This window comes from Xenia sp. Carnegie-2017, unplaced genomic scaffold (genome assembly GCF_021976095.1).
Source record: "Xenia sp. Carnegie-2017 unplaced genomic scaffold, XeniaSp_v1 HiC_scaffold_23, whole genome shotgun sequence".
NCBI lineage: Eukaryota > Metazoa > Cnidaria > Anthozoa > Malacalcyonacea > Xeniidae > Xenia > Xenia sp. Carnegie-2017.
The window spans coordinates 5,340,346-5,355,793 of record NW_025813486.1 but is presented as its reverse complement, the minus strand read 5'-3'; the positions used below and the strand labels follow the sequence as shown (position 1 = coordinate 5,355,793).

Here is a 15,448-nt window from a genome sequence, read left to right as displayed (position 1 = left end):
TGAAAAAAATAAATTGGCTTCTGTTAAATGAATTGCTCAATGAGAATCCAAGCAAATAAATACATACAGAAAGCTAATGACATTAAAAAAAAACCAGTGACATTAGATGATGCTCAAAGAACAAAATTGGTTGATCAACATATGAAACTTTTAGCTGAGAAGGTAACAGTCGTTTTAATAAATTAATTTTGCAATGAATAGCAGAGGTAGCATTAAGTATTTGGAATAAATTAGAATAGGCTATTGATTGCGGAGACTTTAGTCTTTGGAATTGTACATAATTCATGGTATTTTGATAAAGGAAGTTCATATTGCCTTAACATGGGATGCATTTGTAATAGTGTTATGTTGAGTAAAACTCTTTGTTTGAGCATGTATTTTTTGTGCAAACATGGTTGCAATGATTACCAGATAGAAAGTTATATGATGATCATTACAATAGCATTGATGGTATAGCATTAATTTGTAGAAATAATAATTTTCATAGCAATACCAACAACAACAGAAACTATGTATAGTAAATAAAAAATAATAGCAATAATAATAAAAACAAATGTCATCTCATGCCATTTGTGAAAGTCCATATTTTTGCAAACTATACATAGCTTTTTGCAGTACTTATGCCTAATGTGACCATTACCAATTATTTTACTTTTCTATTAGCTCAGTTACTTGAGGTATCTTGGTTGCCAGGCAAGTTTCTTACTGGTGAATGGGAAAAAAGAACTTTATGTCCTTGGTTCATCAGGAGGAAAAAGATTTGTTTACAATGAACCAACAGTTTTGGGCAAGTTTCAAGCAATGTTTGGTAAAGAGTAAAAAAAGTTTGCAAAGATCACAAATACATAATAGGCATAAAGTTTAAATTCTATTGATATGTCAGCACCAATTTCATTGATACCAGTTACTGGATAGTAGTCAAGTAGATACATATGACTAAGTTTCAGGGCTTTACTATTATGTCGTGTTATGTATGGTTGCAAAATGTTCAACCCATCTCAAAATAGCATATTTCTAACGGTAAATATTAATGTTTTATGCAGTGCGGTGTTTTGAAATTAAATGAAGATATGATCTTCGCACTTTGCTGGACAATTTAAGCAATCGTCTCAGGACCTGAAAAAATCAGGTGACTCAACGGGATTCGAACCCATGACCTCTGCGGTGCCGGTGCAGTGCTCTGACCAACTGAGCTATGAAGTCACACAGTGGTGAGCAGGTCAATATTGTTGGGCTCATGTTTTCTCGTGAAAGGAATGTCGTATGAATGTTTTATGCAGTGCGGTGTATTGAAGTTAAATGAAGATATGATCTTCATTTAATTTATATGAAGAAAATATATTTATATTTTTAATTTATATTTTAATTTCATTTAATTTAATATTTATGGTAAATATTAAGGTATTTTTTGGTATCAGATAAAGTGGTATACGTTTATAATATCATGAAACCGTTCGCTACACCGTGTTTCACGCCTTTTGGCAATTACCAGGTGAATGACAGTTTAGTTGATGCTTTCATGATAGTATTTATTTTACTTTTATAAATTTATATTTTGCTCATTCTATAAAGATATTGAGCACTCTTTTATAACAAAAATTCACAAACTATAACTTTGTATTGACAAGCCTGCTTCGTGATTTCTCACTCTTCATTGAATTCTCTAAAAAGAGTGAAAAATCACGAAGCAAACTTTTTGGGATAAAATTGTAGTTTGTATAGCTAAAAAAATTTTGTATACTATATTTAGGAGATGTAGACCAAGAGAAAAACGGAAATGAACTCATGAAGATGTAAGAATGCTCTTTAACAAGAAGTATAGTAAGTTAATTTTTATTTATTATTGTACGCAGGTCTTCCCCATTGAGAGTGATGTGACCATACAGGTGAAATTTTAACGACCGACGTTCATACAACGTTTATCCGACGTTCATACAACGTTTATCTGACGTTCATAAAACATACAATTAATGATGCATTATTTGTGAAATCATAAAACAGCCTTTCCAATGACACGAACTAAAGTTTAATTTCCGTATAACCTACGTAATATCTTAAAAATATGAAACCTTACCACATGCTGACAAGAAAATTCAAATAAAACTCGCATTAATTTGCTAATTGACTACGCATACATAATAACAACGCTATTCAAAAACTACATACTGTAGAAAAAGTACCATTAATGTTTGGTTGAGAACGTCTTACTGCAGGTGTTATGTTCATAAAACTTGTCGAAGGCGTTTCGTGCGATGAAAGGTCATGCGCATCTGCAAAGCAATCACGTGTTGCAGTTAGTTGTGAAGAAAAAGAAACATTTCAAACGACACGAAATGAACGTAAATGAAAACGTAACAACAAGACATGCAATAATGAATTGTAAGAAAAGCTTGCCTAAGACACCACTCTTTCGTTGAGAATGTCTTTCTCTTGTTGTGCCAGTTGTAGGAATTCCTTGTGAAGAGACGTTGCTTGTATCTGCAGAGAAGACACGTACTGGGTTTAACATATATCTTTATTGAACGCACGAACGTCATTTAAATTAAAGCACTACAAGTTTCAAAAATCAGAAACAGAAAGGTGACTAAAATAAAAACCGCGAGAAAGTTTTATTTGGTAGTTTGATAGCAAACGCTGAGAATTAGATCTGAACGAATGTATTTTGATTAAATCGTGGTGAACACAACTGCAATTTTAACTATAACTAACATTTTTTCAACTAATTACAACAATATTTTAAAGGACCAACGCCTACAGCACCTGTAGAACATACACAACCCTATAATGCAACGATGGACATAGAAAAACAGTAAATGTACAATGCAATGCTAATGTTATTAAAAAAGAATCAAGCAAAATTATTTCAACATTTTAGTCGACATATTATATGAAAGTTGTTGATTAGTCAGTTCTGATGACAGAAAACTTACCACTACGCTGAGATGGTGTCCTACAAGTAGAAGTAGAAGTTATTGCATGATCCTTTGTGTTTAGGATTTCTGGTGCTAGTTCGCCGTCATATAAATCTAGATCAACATTATATTAGTATGAAATAAGAAATTTTATACATGCATGTTTCTGTAAAAAATTGTCCATTTGTACGAGGATTATAATATCGCTTATACCTTTTACTGCAAAGGGAGATCAGTTCGCTGTACACCGGAAAATCTAAAAAGCAAAATCACTCATTAGATTTTAATGCAAGGTAGCAATATGTGAAAAACTGCACTCCTTTGAATAAAGTAATGGCCTATTGTATTGCAACTACAGTACTTACTTCTAGACTTTGTTGATAAGATTTCATTGACGGCTGAAAGAATTTTTGCCTGTAAACAAAAGAAACTGTCTGAATTCTCTAGCTTTCCATCTGTCAACCTCCATTAAACTCCTAAGTTTTCCCACAAATGTAGAGGGGATAAATGGTTTAAGCTCCACCAATTTTTTCCTAACATCCTCTAAATGGGCAAAGACATTTTAGCAGCGCGATTTCCCTTCATCCAAACCATAACAAATTTACGCATAACACCCAAACACAGTTGATGCATGTAGTCAATTGGAAATTGTTTTACCATATCAACAGGCAAGAGACAAAAAGGGCTAACAAAGCGATGATGTTCTTCTTGTATCTGCTTCTAAAGGAAATATTAGTGCGCAATTCCATCTTATTATTTTGAGAGTAAGTCACTCAATCAAGCCACTTCCCTTTTTGTGTACACTTGTCACAACCAAAATAACCAGTACAAAGTTTTGTACTTTTAACAAGTGCTCTTGCAGGAGCATCACAAACAATGCCCCTTACTGTAACAGTCAGAACCTTTTCCCTATCTTGGACTCCCCTCTCTACATTTTGTGAAAGTGCATACATTTTTTGCATAACTTTTAAACAAAGGAAGCCCATCAACATTTAAAGAGATTTTAAGATGATTAATGTTCTTAACTGTTTCACAAGGATGCTTGTGAAAGTGCTTTAACAATTGTTCACCAAAAGAAAGTACACATAATCCATGCCAGAATTTTTCTAAGTGGGAATACATCTTGATGTATGCAACAAAGTGCAAGCACAAATAGGCAAATTTGGATGACCTTATTAAGAGCAAGCAAACCATCAACAGCCTTTTGCTTAATTGAGTACTCATTCACCCAATCAACTAACCCATCTTGAAAAGAAACATTTAAACTATCATCTTCAAAATCAGAAGAATCTGAAAAATGCCTCTCCGCAATGTCTGCATTCACATGGACCAAAGAATCAGCTTTTCCATGGCAAAAAGAAACATCTAAAATATCAACTTCACCAGAAGCAGCACGGTCATTTTCCCCAATATCACAATCAGACCAATAAGACCAATTTGCAAAGAGAAAAAACTTTTTTTAGGACTGGTAACGGTTCTAGCTAATTTTTGTAAAGGTTATGAATGTTCACGGTCATTATCAAAAACATTATTGAACAGATTACTACAGCTTGAAGCTCTATTAGCGAAAGTCCAGTTTTTTCTGTTTTGCGCCTGGTCACATTTCATTATGATACGAACTTTAATAAATAATAAAATGTAACTGTCACTCTATTTTTGATTGATTTAAACATATCCTAATGTTACAACCCATTCCCCCTAATTAAGTGCTGGTGATCACAACATTTAGCAAAATGAATGATAGCACAGCGCTATAACCAACAACTACAAACAATAACGACCTTATCTAACAACATTTGAGAAATTAACCTTCCACTCCTCTTCCTTGTAAACCAGACAAGTCTACTCAAAAGCAGAGAGCCTTATACGCTTCAAGTCCCGGGCTTGTGACTGGTATAGCAGAGTTAAAAGGTGAAAGGTTTATCATAGATTAATCAACTGAATATTCCTGCTCATTTTTGTTTGGAAGCATGTTGAACAGTTCATATGGACAAAGCTCAAATTCCATATTAAATATCAGTAACATAATCCGGTGTTAATGTTAGACAACGCATCATTGCCCTTCAGTGAAAGCATCATTATTGTTTGTAGTTGTTGGTTATAGCGCTGTGCTGTCATTCATTTTGTTTAATAACATTCCAACTATTTAACCTTGTGATTTAGCAAATTGTTTTGATAAAAAAAATTATGAATCTCATTCACAGGTCATGGTAACTTATATGTCTCCTCAACAATTTTTAGCTTATTCTCTTCTTTACATGCATGTATCATACCTAATTTATACATAACCCTAAAATTTTAAGTATAACATTATACTTACTTGCTAACAGCAAATGGAAAATGTTGTAAGCAACTTAATAAAAATAATTTAACTGACATTGCAAGCTTACTAAAGAAATAGGCGAAGTTAATAAACCAATCTAAGAGATAAAAAAGTGGGTTGTAAACTACATATTGCCTTGAATGCATTAATTGGACAAACGATACTTACTAGTATTATAAAGCAACCATGCATTGTTATGAATAAACATTCAATTACCTCTTTGTAAATTTAAATCACTGTTTAAAAACTGCTGTGATTTGCAATAGAAACTACAAGTATTTTAAGGTTTAAGGCTATGTGATTCTTAATCAAAAACATTTTGTAAATCACATAGTCACATAACCCCATGTTGAAAAATATTAATCATCAACGCTTATCAGTCAGTCAGTTAATATAATTCCAGATATGCTAAAACGTGATATTTACGAAACATTTCAGATATAAAACAGAATTTTGACAATGAAATTCATACGATTATACATCGAGAATTCAATAATCTCAAAAAATTGTAATCATTAAATTTGATAAGTAATTTTTGAACTATAAACATCAGTCGCGTGACTCATTTGACATACCCTAGATCCGCCCCTGCATGTTATGACAATAACAACCATACGTACTGATGAATACCATATCCAAATGCTATAGCAAGGTGTAGTGATAATATTATCTTTATAAAATAAAAATAGAAATTAAAACTAAGAATAAACTAAGCTTAGTAATTTGTTTGTTCCTACACCAATATACCCGGACTCATAAAGTCACGGCAAAAGTAACATACGACAATCTCTAGATTATAAAGAATGATAAAATAAAGGTACTTACCACAATTTTTACGCATTGAAACATACTTTAGATCATAACTGCCTCTAAACTTGTAAAGCGAGCTGTACATTATCTTGTCTTGACAACTATTAGGCAAATTCAATTCTTGCACGAGCGATTTTCAAATGAACACGAACGCCGATATTTTACAGGTATCGAAATAATTTTGATGTCAAATTGATTTAAAGAACTTGTGTTATCCATAACAGATATTTGAGATGAATAAAACATCGCCAAATGTCTTAAATATTCGAAAATCCTTGTTTGTAAACGTTATCCGCCAAACATTTCTATAGTAATTTGTATCTCTAGTGGGTGACTTGAAGTGCATTTTACATATATAATTAGGCTTCACATTTAAAAAGAAAAGCTCAAAATAATTCGCGATTTTGCTGCCAAGCAAGAAACCCGATGTAGTGTTCATCGCAGAAACATAGCTTGCATGATACTTGTAATCTTGAGATATCTGAGTATAACATTGTTTATAAAAACAGAGCTTTTGAACCATATGTAGGTGGTGTATATTTCTATATATAAAAAAATTTATTCTGTTTACGGACTAATTTAGTTCGACAACGTTTGAGGCTTTTTGGGTTAAAATTATGCCAATCAACTAGTTATAAACTAATTACTTAATTCAATTAAAGCAATAGACATTTTTATTTTCTTGGTGTGAAGTCGTTTTGATTTGTGCGTTTTATAGACTTAACGTTTGTCATCTTACGGATCAATTCTGATTTCCAGAAACAGCTTGAAATATACCTAAATGATACAACCAAACATCGGACATGATCTTGACAAATCTTTATAGTTTCTACAATAAGAATTCTATATCAACTTTCCTTCATTTAATTTATCAGAATATAATGTAATGTTATCTTATCAAGGCTTAAGATTTACTTTTCCCAACATTTAAGCCAACGAACGCCTATTTTGCCTTATTCAACTTAATCAAGCAAATGAAACAAAAGTTTCACAATCTGATATTGTGAATTTTCATGTATAAGACCAACTCTTAATGATGGAGCTAAGGTTTTTTTTAACAAACTCCCAAAATACGAAGGAAACGGTTATAAAATTCAAACATGTTAATGAAAACAATAAAAATCATAAGGCCGTATCTTTGCTTTACTTAACAATAAACTTTTAATGTTTAAAAGTAAGTTGCACAATATAATTTGCCACGTATCAACTCAAACAACGCAACCATTTAACGCTTTACTTTTCAGAACGTTAAGTGATTTGAAAGATCGAATGTTCAAAGTTTTGAGCCATCAACTAGTAAAAGGTTTGTAAGACTAAAGATAAAGAATTATCGTGTGTGTTAACGATCTGTAAATGAGATCTTAAATAAAAATTGCTCGTCATATTTAATTGATAAATTTTTAATAAATATTGATCACACCCAAGTACTAAAAAATATACATCATACATACCCGTAGCACTTTGCAATCCCGTAATTGTACACAAATCAAAGCAAGCTACAACTACAAACATATTAACTGCTTACCAAGAAAATTACTGCCATTTATCTAAAATAAAGCGTGTTTATCATGACGTGTTTAATTATAATTTACTTTATGTTTATAAAAAGTGGTTTTCGCCTTTTAGCAACGTTATTATTTTGGAAATGTAGCTTTTCTTTAAATGTTTATCAATAAACCCTTTATACTAAAGATTTCAACAAGCACAATTTAGACGTTCATGACATATAAATGTGCAATGATATTGTGTTATTCAACAGGCAAGAGTACCACTAGTATAAAAATAAAACTAACATATCGAGCTGTAGTTTTTTACCAATCGCTCTCAAAGTACCTTAAAAATGGTATAATGTAATATAATTTGCACTTCTCATTTCTGTTGATGAATTCGATCCAAATTAAATTCAAATTTATAAAGAAAAACAATTAAAATCATAAGGCCGTATCTTTGCTTTTACATAACAATTGACTTTTAATGTTTTAAATTCAGTTGCCCAAAATAATTTGCCACGTATAAACTCGAAGGAAGAAGCCATTTGACGCTTAACTTACCAGAACGTTAAGAGATCTGAAAGATCGAATGTTCAAAGTTTCAATCGTCGACCAGTAAAAGGTATGTAAGACAAAAGACAAAGAATTATCGTGTGTGTAAACGATGTATAAATGAGATGCTCAATAAAAGTTGTTCGTCAAATATATTAGTACACTTTTAATAAATATTAGTCTCAATCTAGTACTATAAAATATACATCATACATACCCGCAGCAACCTATGATCCTGTAGTTGTACACCAATTAAGCAAAGTTACAAATACTGTCATCTAAAGGAAGTCGTGTTTATCATGATGTTCTTGCTTGCTAAGGAATTCAAATTGCTTGCTAGCATGCAATTATATTTATCTTTGGGTCCGGACGGTATATTTATAAAATATGTGTTATTTTATTATACTTGTGATAGTATGAAATGACATTTATGAATCAGGAAGAAAATTTAGTTTGAAATTGCAAATGGACTCATGCATGTCATCATTGAATATTTTAGATACTTAAGTCGCATTAGAAATAGAAATATTGATCAGGAAGTATGTTGTCTTTGTGCTAAACTAGTTTGTAAGTCCACATTTTAAATGAGGCTAAAGAATTTGCTAATCTTTTTAACGTTACAATTGTCTTTCGTCAAGCTTTGGTTGCGAAGGTTAATGTATGCAAATTCATCGCATTATAGTTACAATAAATTAAAAACAGATATGAGTTTTGCAACTTATTAATTCTTTTTAACACTCCCACTTTATGGTCGTATCTTAAATTAAACGAGTAAAAGTTGTGAAATCTGACATTGTAAATTTTAGTACCTTGTGTATGTAGCTGAGGTTTATCACCACGTTCTTACTTCCAAAATATCTTAAAAACGTTATAATTTAGTAAAACTTATACTTATTTCTATTGATCAATTTGTTCCAAATTATATTCAAACTTATGAACAAAAACAATAAAAATCATAAAACCATATCTTTGCTTTACATAACATTCTATTCTTAAGATGTTTTAAATTCCGTGGCACAAAATGATTTTCCAAATATCGACTCAAAGGAAGAATATATGATGCTTAAGTTGTCAGAATTTGCATCTTTCTAAATGTTCAACTGTTCAAGTCTACACGCCGTTAACCAGTGAAAGGTTTGTAAGACAAAAAACAAAGAATTTTCATGCTTGATTACGACGTATAAATGTGACCAATGGAAGTTTGTAAACTCTGTAATTGTAGATAAATCAAACGAAGTTACAATTCCAAACAAGAACAATATGCTTAACAAAAACAAATCACTGCCATCTTAAAGAAGGTAAGGCTTTTTTTAAAGTATATTTAATTATTTATGACTCACCACGAAATATATTTACTTTGAAATCGCAAATGGACTTTCTGCCTTTCATTAAATTAACCAACAGACTACTGCGATCAGATTAAACCGAGGAATGTATTAACAATAGAGTACAAAGCTTAAACCATTAGCCGGAGCGAGATACAATTGATCTTTTATCACTTGCGAGCACGCATTTGAATAATAACTTGACTTTTTGTTACGATTCTTTTTATAGCTTTTTTATAAAGTTTGTGAAGTGTAAGAGTTTTAATAATTCTTATTTCATAAGACTTTGCCTTTAGATGATTCCTCGCCGATTGCAAATTACTTCTACTTGATCTTCCGTTTTCCGGTGTACGAACGCACAAATGAGCAATGAAGACATCTAGTTGACAAACAACTTAACATATAGCAAGCTTACACAAACTTGAATGTTAATAATCAATAAGCCCTTAATAACCAAGTGTGAGGTCTTTACGGAGAAATATCGGACCGAAGTTTTTTTATACATCCCGGCCCGTAGGGCGAGGTTTGTACAAAAAACAAAGATAACGACAAAACTATAGAGTTTCACGACAAAACTCTGGAAATTCGAAAACAGTTGTTATATCCAAATCATGTTGATGTCACTGCCTCTTTGAACAATCTTGGTAATGTGTATACTAATACTGGAAACTACCCCCTTCCCCTCAATTAACTTTCTATTTTTGCCCGTGTTCATGTATGTTCATTGATTTGAAAAATTAGTATGCTTGTAAAAATCTAGCATTCATGTCATAAACGTTTAAAAAAGAAGCCAAATTTTTGGGTGTTTTTCTTATGTTCACCTTCTTTAGTCACACAATCCCACTACCATTGTGAATACAAAACATCAACATATGGTCACTGTGTGGTAATTATTTGCTTTTGACAGAGAAGTGTTCAAATCTAAATACAACGGATAGGACAAACATAAGTTTCTAAATCTAATACTTCAAAGGAAAAGAATGTTTGGGTCTTACAATTTGCAGGAATAAAGATGACAGTGTTCTTTAAATGTAACACTTTGTCAAAGGAAGAGTGCTCTGTTTAAACAAATATTTAGGTAGTTTGAGCGTTTAGGTATGTCTGGAACTTTCAAAAACTCAAATTTTTGTCTTTGCTTTAAAAATTAAAACTTCTCAGCAAAGCTATGATTTTGGCCGATTTTTGACATTCTATTTAAGAAATAGAATTTCTCACACTGCCACCAAATCTTTGTGTTTTTTCGTACTGAAATTCAGATATGTAATTTATAATTGTTCCTATCGATGTTAACCTAAAACCTTTCAAATTTATGTACTTTTTGCGATTTAGAATAGATTTAAACATCAGCGAAAATTCCGTAAAATATTTATGCCGGTGACAACAAATTAAAATGACGGAAATGCGTTGCAAGGTTTTAATTGCTATTTATGTTTTTGTTGTTTAATATCAAAGATTTTTACAATGAAAACTGTCTTATGAAGAGTTTATTTGTATGTATGGTCTTTGAGACGAACTCTGAGCATCTGAACGATATTTATAGTTTGTAGCGGATGTAGTCATCTTAAAGACACGTAGACAAAGTCAAAGTAAGCCAAAAATTTTATACCTGGATAAATTGATCATTTCGCAAAAGAACTGAGTGGCTAAAGAAAAATCAGCAATTTCTCTCTAAATTACAATTGACTACTAAGTTCTATAAAATACGATGCAAATTCAATAGCATGTCAACAAAGGCGGCGTTAGCTTATTGATCGATATTTAGACTTGCATAAATTTTTGGAGAGTATTTAATTCTGTTTGGAGAAAAATATAAATATTTACTCTCCATCTATTAATTGGTAGCGGATAGGAAAGTAATAGATATACGGAGTAAGAAAAAACATGGCTGCCGACATTGCCGTAGTAGTATAGAGAGTACCGGTTCTTGTGCACTTCACAGTTTGAGAAGGAGTATACACAAATCTAAGCGCCCCAGCCCTAGTTCACGTACGTGATTAACATACATAGTAAGCACATAGTAATCACATAGGTGGGCACAAAAATCACAAGACAGTGAAGGCCAAACCCAGGACAACGGCAAGAGCCAAAGTTGGCCCACCCACCCCCAGCGCCCGCGCGGCCGGCCGTCTGGGATCTATTAGTTAGTACTCGTCGAGAGGGTTCCCTCGAGGACCGAATCCAACATGCGGAGGTGGGCATCTACTCGTTTCCTCGCAAGCTCAGATTACACAACCAATGATAGCATCTTCTCCATTGACGTTCGTATAACCCAGAGAAAACCAATCAAACATATTAAAGTAAATACGGGATACAATACGAATAATGGCAAATGCAACTGTATAGAAATTAAAACTAATAGTAATGATCCAGTCAAAATCTTTCTCCCAACAATCATGCTCACAAATGCTTGTCATATAGCTAATAAATTTGATGAACTACATGGAGTCGTCATGAATAATGGTCCTGAAGTTGTACTGATTACAGAATCCTGGCTTTCTCCAAATATACCAGACACAGCAATATCGATTCATGATGAATACAAAATATTTCGCAAAGACAGACCCACCCTTGGCAGAGGAGTACTTACTTATGTACATCAAAGTATACCTGTTAGTCGTAAGTTATTTGATGAAGACAATGATAAAGAGGTGCTATGGTTAGTACTTAAACCAACAAGAACGCCTCGCCCATTTGGTGCAATTATTATTGTCATTATTTATTATCCACCTGGACAAAGTGCCGAAAAAGAACATGATATGATTGAATATCTCATCAAAAATTTAGATCAGTTACTATGTGAACGTCCATCCTCTGCAATTATAGTTGCTGGAGACTTCAATAAATTAAACTTGACTAATCTATGTAATTGTTTCAATTTAAAAAAATCTATCCTATACCCAACCAGAGGAAAAAACGTTTTGGACCAAGTCTTGACAAATATGCGAGATATGTATAAACCAACACAGCATCTACCACCATTGGGACGTTCTGATCACAATTGCCTTCTATTAGTGCCAAAACAGAAAGAAAAAACACCAACAATTCCCAGAAGGGTAAGACTCTTAACACCTGGAAAAATAAATGTCTTATGCACAAAACTTATTCTTGAAGATTGGTCGGAGGTCTTCGATGTAGATGAAAAAGTAAATGCTTTTACCTCGACGATGCTTAGTATTATGGATGAAACTATTCCTGAAAAAACAGTACGAATGCATACTTCAGATAAACCTTGGATGACAAGCTTTATAAAATCAAAGATCAAATCCAGACAACGTGCTTTCTCATGTAATAATCAAGCACGTTATGAAAAACTATGTTCTCATGCCTCAAAACTTATAAACAACGCCAAAATTTCATATTACAAACGAAAAGCAAACGACTTTCGTACGACTAACCCTAAAAAATGGTATAAATCAATCTTCTTAATGTTGGGAATTAATAACGGGAATAATGTAAAAAGAAATGTCTATGATGAAAATGTACTGGAACTAGCTGAAAAATTACAACAAGTCTTTACAAAACCTTGGTTAAACCAATTACCCAACTACGAAATTGTTGATAACTTGATCAACCAAACGCTTAAGGATATTAAACCTCCTTTACCATCTATTGGACAGGTCAAGAGCTGTCTACAGCATCTAAATCCTAAAAAAGCAACAGGTGATGACAAAATTCCGGCATGGATACTTAAACGTTTTTGCGAAGATCTTGCACCAGTCGTACACAATATAGTAACCACAAGTATAAAACAATGCAAGTACCCCAGCCAATATAAACATGCACTAATAACTCCAGTTGCTAAAGTTAATAATCCAAGCAATGTTGAAAATGATTCAGACCTATATCTGTCCTTCCTCAAATGGCTAAAGTAATAGACAAACTTCAACTCCATTTGAATAAATCAGATTTCAAAATAAAGAGTAACCAACATGCTTTTACTCATGGCCGATCTACTGTATCTGCTCTAATATCTATGACACAAAATTGGTATAATGCAACAGATAATTCTCAATTAGGTAGAAAGGGAGTTCACGTATTATTTATAGATTTTCGAAAGGCGTTTGACATGGTGAATCACAATATATTACTACAAAAATTAGCATCTATGGAAATTAATAAGCCTTTCTGGCAATGGATTCGAAGTTTTTTGACAGGAAGAACGCAACAAGTCAACCTACAAGGAGTCATGTCATCCATCCAACCTTGCCCTTTGGGCGTGCCACAAGGCGCTGCCATATCACCAGTGCTCTTTAATGTATATATAAATGATTTAGAGGATAATATTCCTAAAGAAATAGATGCTAATACATGTAAATATGCGGATGATTGCACTCAGAACCAGATTATAGAATGAGGTGAATGCAGTTCCATGCAAAAAGTAATCGACGAATTACGGAAATGGGCTGATAATAACAGAATGGCTCTGAATCCGAAAAAAACAAAGGATATGTGGATATGCTTTACGGACTCAATACAAGAACCACCCTCCCTATTTATTGGAGAAGAAGAAATAGAAAGAGTTACAAATTTCAAACTTCTTGGCGTAACATGTCAAAATGATCTTAAATGGAATGAACATGTACACCAAATTACAAGCAAGGCAAATAAAAGACTATATCATCTTCGACTTTGTAGGAAGTCTCAATTACCTTCAGATGTTGGATTATTAACATATACATCAAAAATAAGACCAGTATTAGAGTATGCATCGGCAGTCTGGGCAGGACTTCCACATTTTTTACAGCAAGAAATTGAACGTGTGCAAAGAAGAAGTTTAAAAATTTTACAACTAGATAAAAACTACTTGCCCTCTTTGTAAAGCAGACGTGAACTAGCAACTACCCAAGAGATGAAAAGGATTATAGAGGAACCTGATTATCCATGCAAATTTTTAGTACCTTATCCCAAAGAAAATTCGCACGAGTTGCGTAAAAGCAAAACTTATAGTTTTTTATCCCGGACCAAACGTCATAAACAATCTTTTATTGCTAGATCTAGTAAATATATATATAATAAAGTTAACATGTAATTCTTTGTATAGTATGATAAATATATAGAAAATCAATGTAAATTCATCGTACTTTTTAATCTGAAGATGAATAATAAAAGCCTTTTAATCTCTTTTAATCTAATCTCAGCTCAACTTGCCGTTGGAGTTCCTCGGGAGCTGCCTGGAGGAAGCGGTGAGGCCATCCCCTAAAACTCATCAGCTCCTCAACTAGCTTTTCTTGGTGCCTGGGCGACTCGACATGCTTACATAACCATTCCACATACCCGCCACTGACAGCACCGCTGTCGTCACAAAGGCGGCAAACCAATTTCATAGCTTTGCCAACCAACCACGCGCGACCATGCCGACGACCATTGAAATGCTCGGCTAGATTCACGGCGCGCATAGCGCTAGTTTGACATGCCAAAAACTCCATACCAGCGACGGCTATTTCATACACACCGTTTAATTCAACTACTGGTGTTCCTTCGCAAACGAAAGAAATGCTCACCGCAGTGATTTATTATGATCATAGCTCCCTGGAAAACGCTGAGAGAAATCTTCCGTAGACAAAAACTCCATAACATCATTGTGTACGCGGTGATGCAATATTCGAGCAGTTTCTACGACAGCTTGGGTCTGTAGCCCCTGGCGTGGATGGGGTAATGAAAACTGTCACACCAAGACGCAACACAGTCAATGGCGCACAAAGGTTATGTCTAGCATGAATCACCATCCGCCACTTGACGCTGGACTTTTTTCAGAGCGTCTATGCGCCCGAGCTGAATGCCCTACTCACGCCCGCTCGCACGTGCAGCGTTCAGCTGTGCTTCTAGCTCTCGCGTCTGTTCACGAAGAGCTCTCTTTGTCTGGCTTCTAATGTCGTCTTTCAACGAAGCGGAGTGCTCTGCTTCGCCCAAAACGGGCTGGTACTCACTTTCGCTGCAGTTGCCATCTCGAAGCGCTCGGCTCATGATCAGCGAGATTGTTCGGAGCACGGTATCAGCGGACGCCCGAATACGATCGTGTTTTTCAGCTTTCTTCTC

General features: G+C 33.7%; 1 protein-coding gene and 2 long non-coding RNA genes across 4 annotated transcripts in view; 1 reads left to right on the top strand and 2 right to left on the bottom strand.

The window, feature by feature from the left end:
* Positions 1 to 15,448, top strand: part of LOC124448486 — a 113,217-nt gene that overhangs the window by 80,749 nt on the left and 17,020 nt on the right. Inside the window, exons 2-4 of the mRNA XM_046999503.1 lie at positions 7,290 to 7,348; positions 9,085 to 9,221; positions 9,310 to 9,385. The gene's annotated coding sequence lies outside the window, so the exon portion shown is untranslated. The remainder of the gene's footprint in view (positions 1 to 7,289; positions 7,349 to 9,084; positions 9,222 to 9,309; positions 9,386 to 15,448) is intronic.
* On the bottom strand, positions 4,501 to 6,245 carry LOC124448526. 2 transcript variants are annotated; one of them, XR_006949110.1, is made up of 4 exons: positions 6,061 to 6,245; positions 5,811 to 5,905; positions 5,290 to 5,332; positions 4,506 to 4,531 (listed from the first exon to the last, which is right to left on the bottom strand). It is a non-coding gene; the product is annotated as an uncharacterized LOC124448526 (long non-coding RNA). The 2 variants fall into 2 exon arrangements; XR_006949109.1 differs by lacking the exon at positions 5,290 to 5,332 and having other exon boundaries at positions 4,501 to 4,531.
* Positions 12,008 to 12,645, bottom strand: LOC124448539. Its single transcript, XR_006949122.1, has 2 exons — positions 12,570 to 12,645; positions 12,008 to 12,481 (listed from the first exon to the last, which is right to left on the bottom strand). It is a non-coding gene; the product is annotated as an uncharacterized LOC124448539 (long non-coding RNA).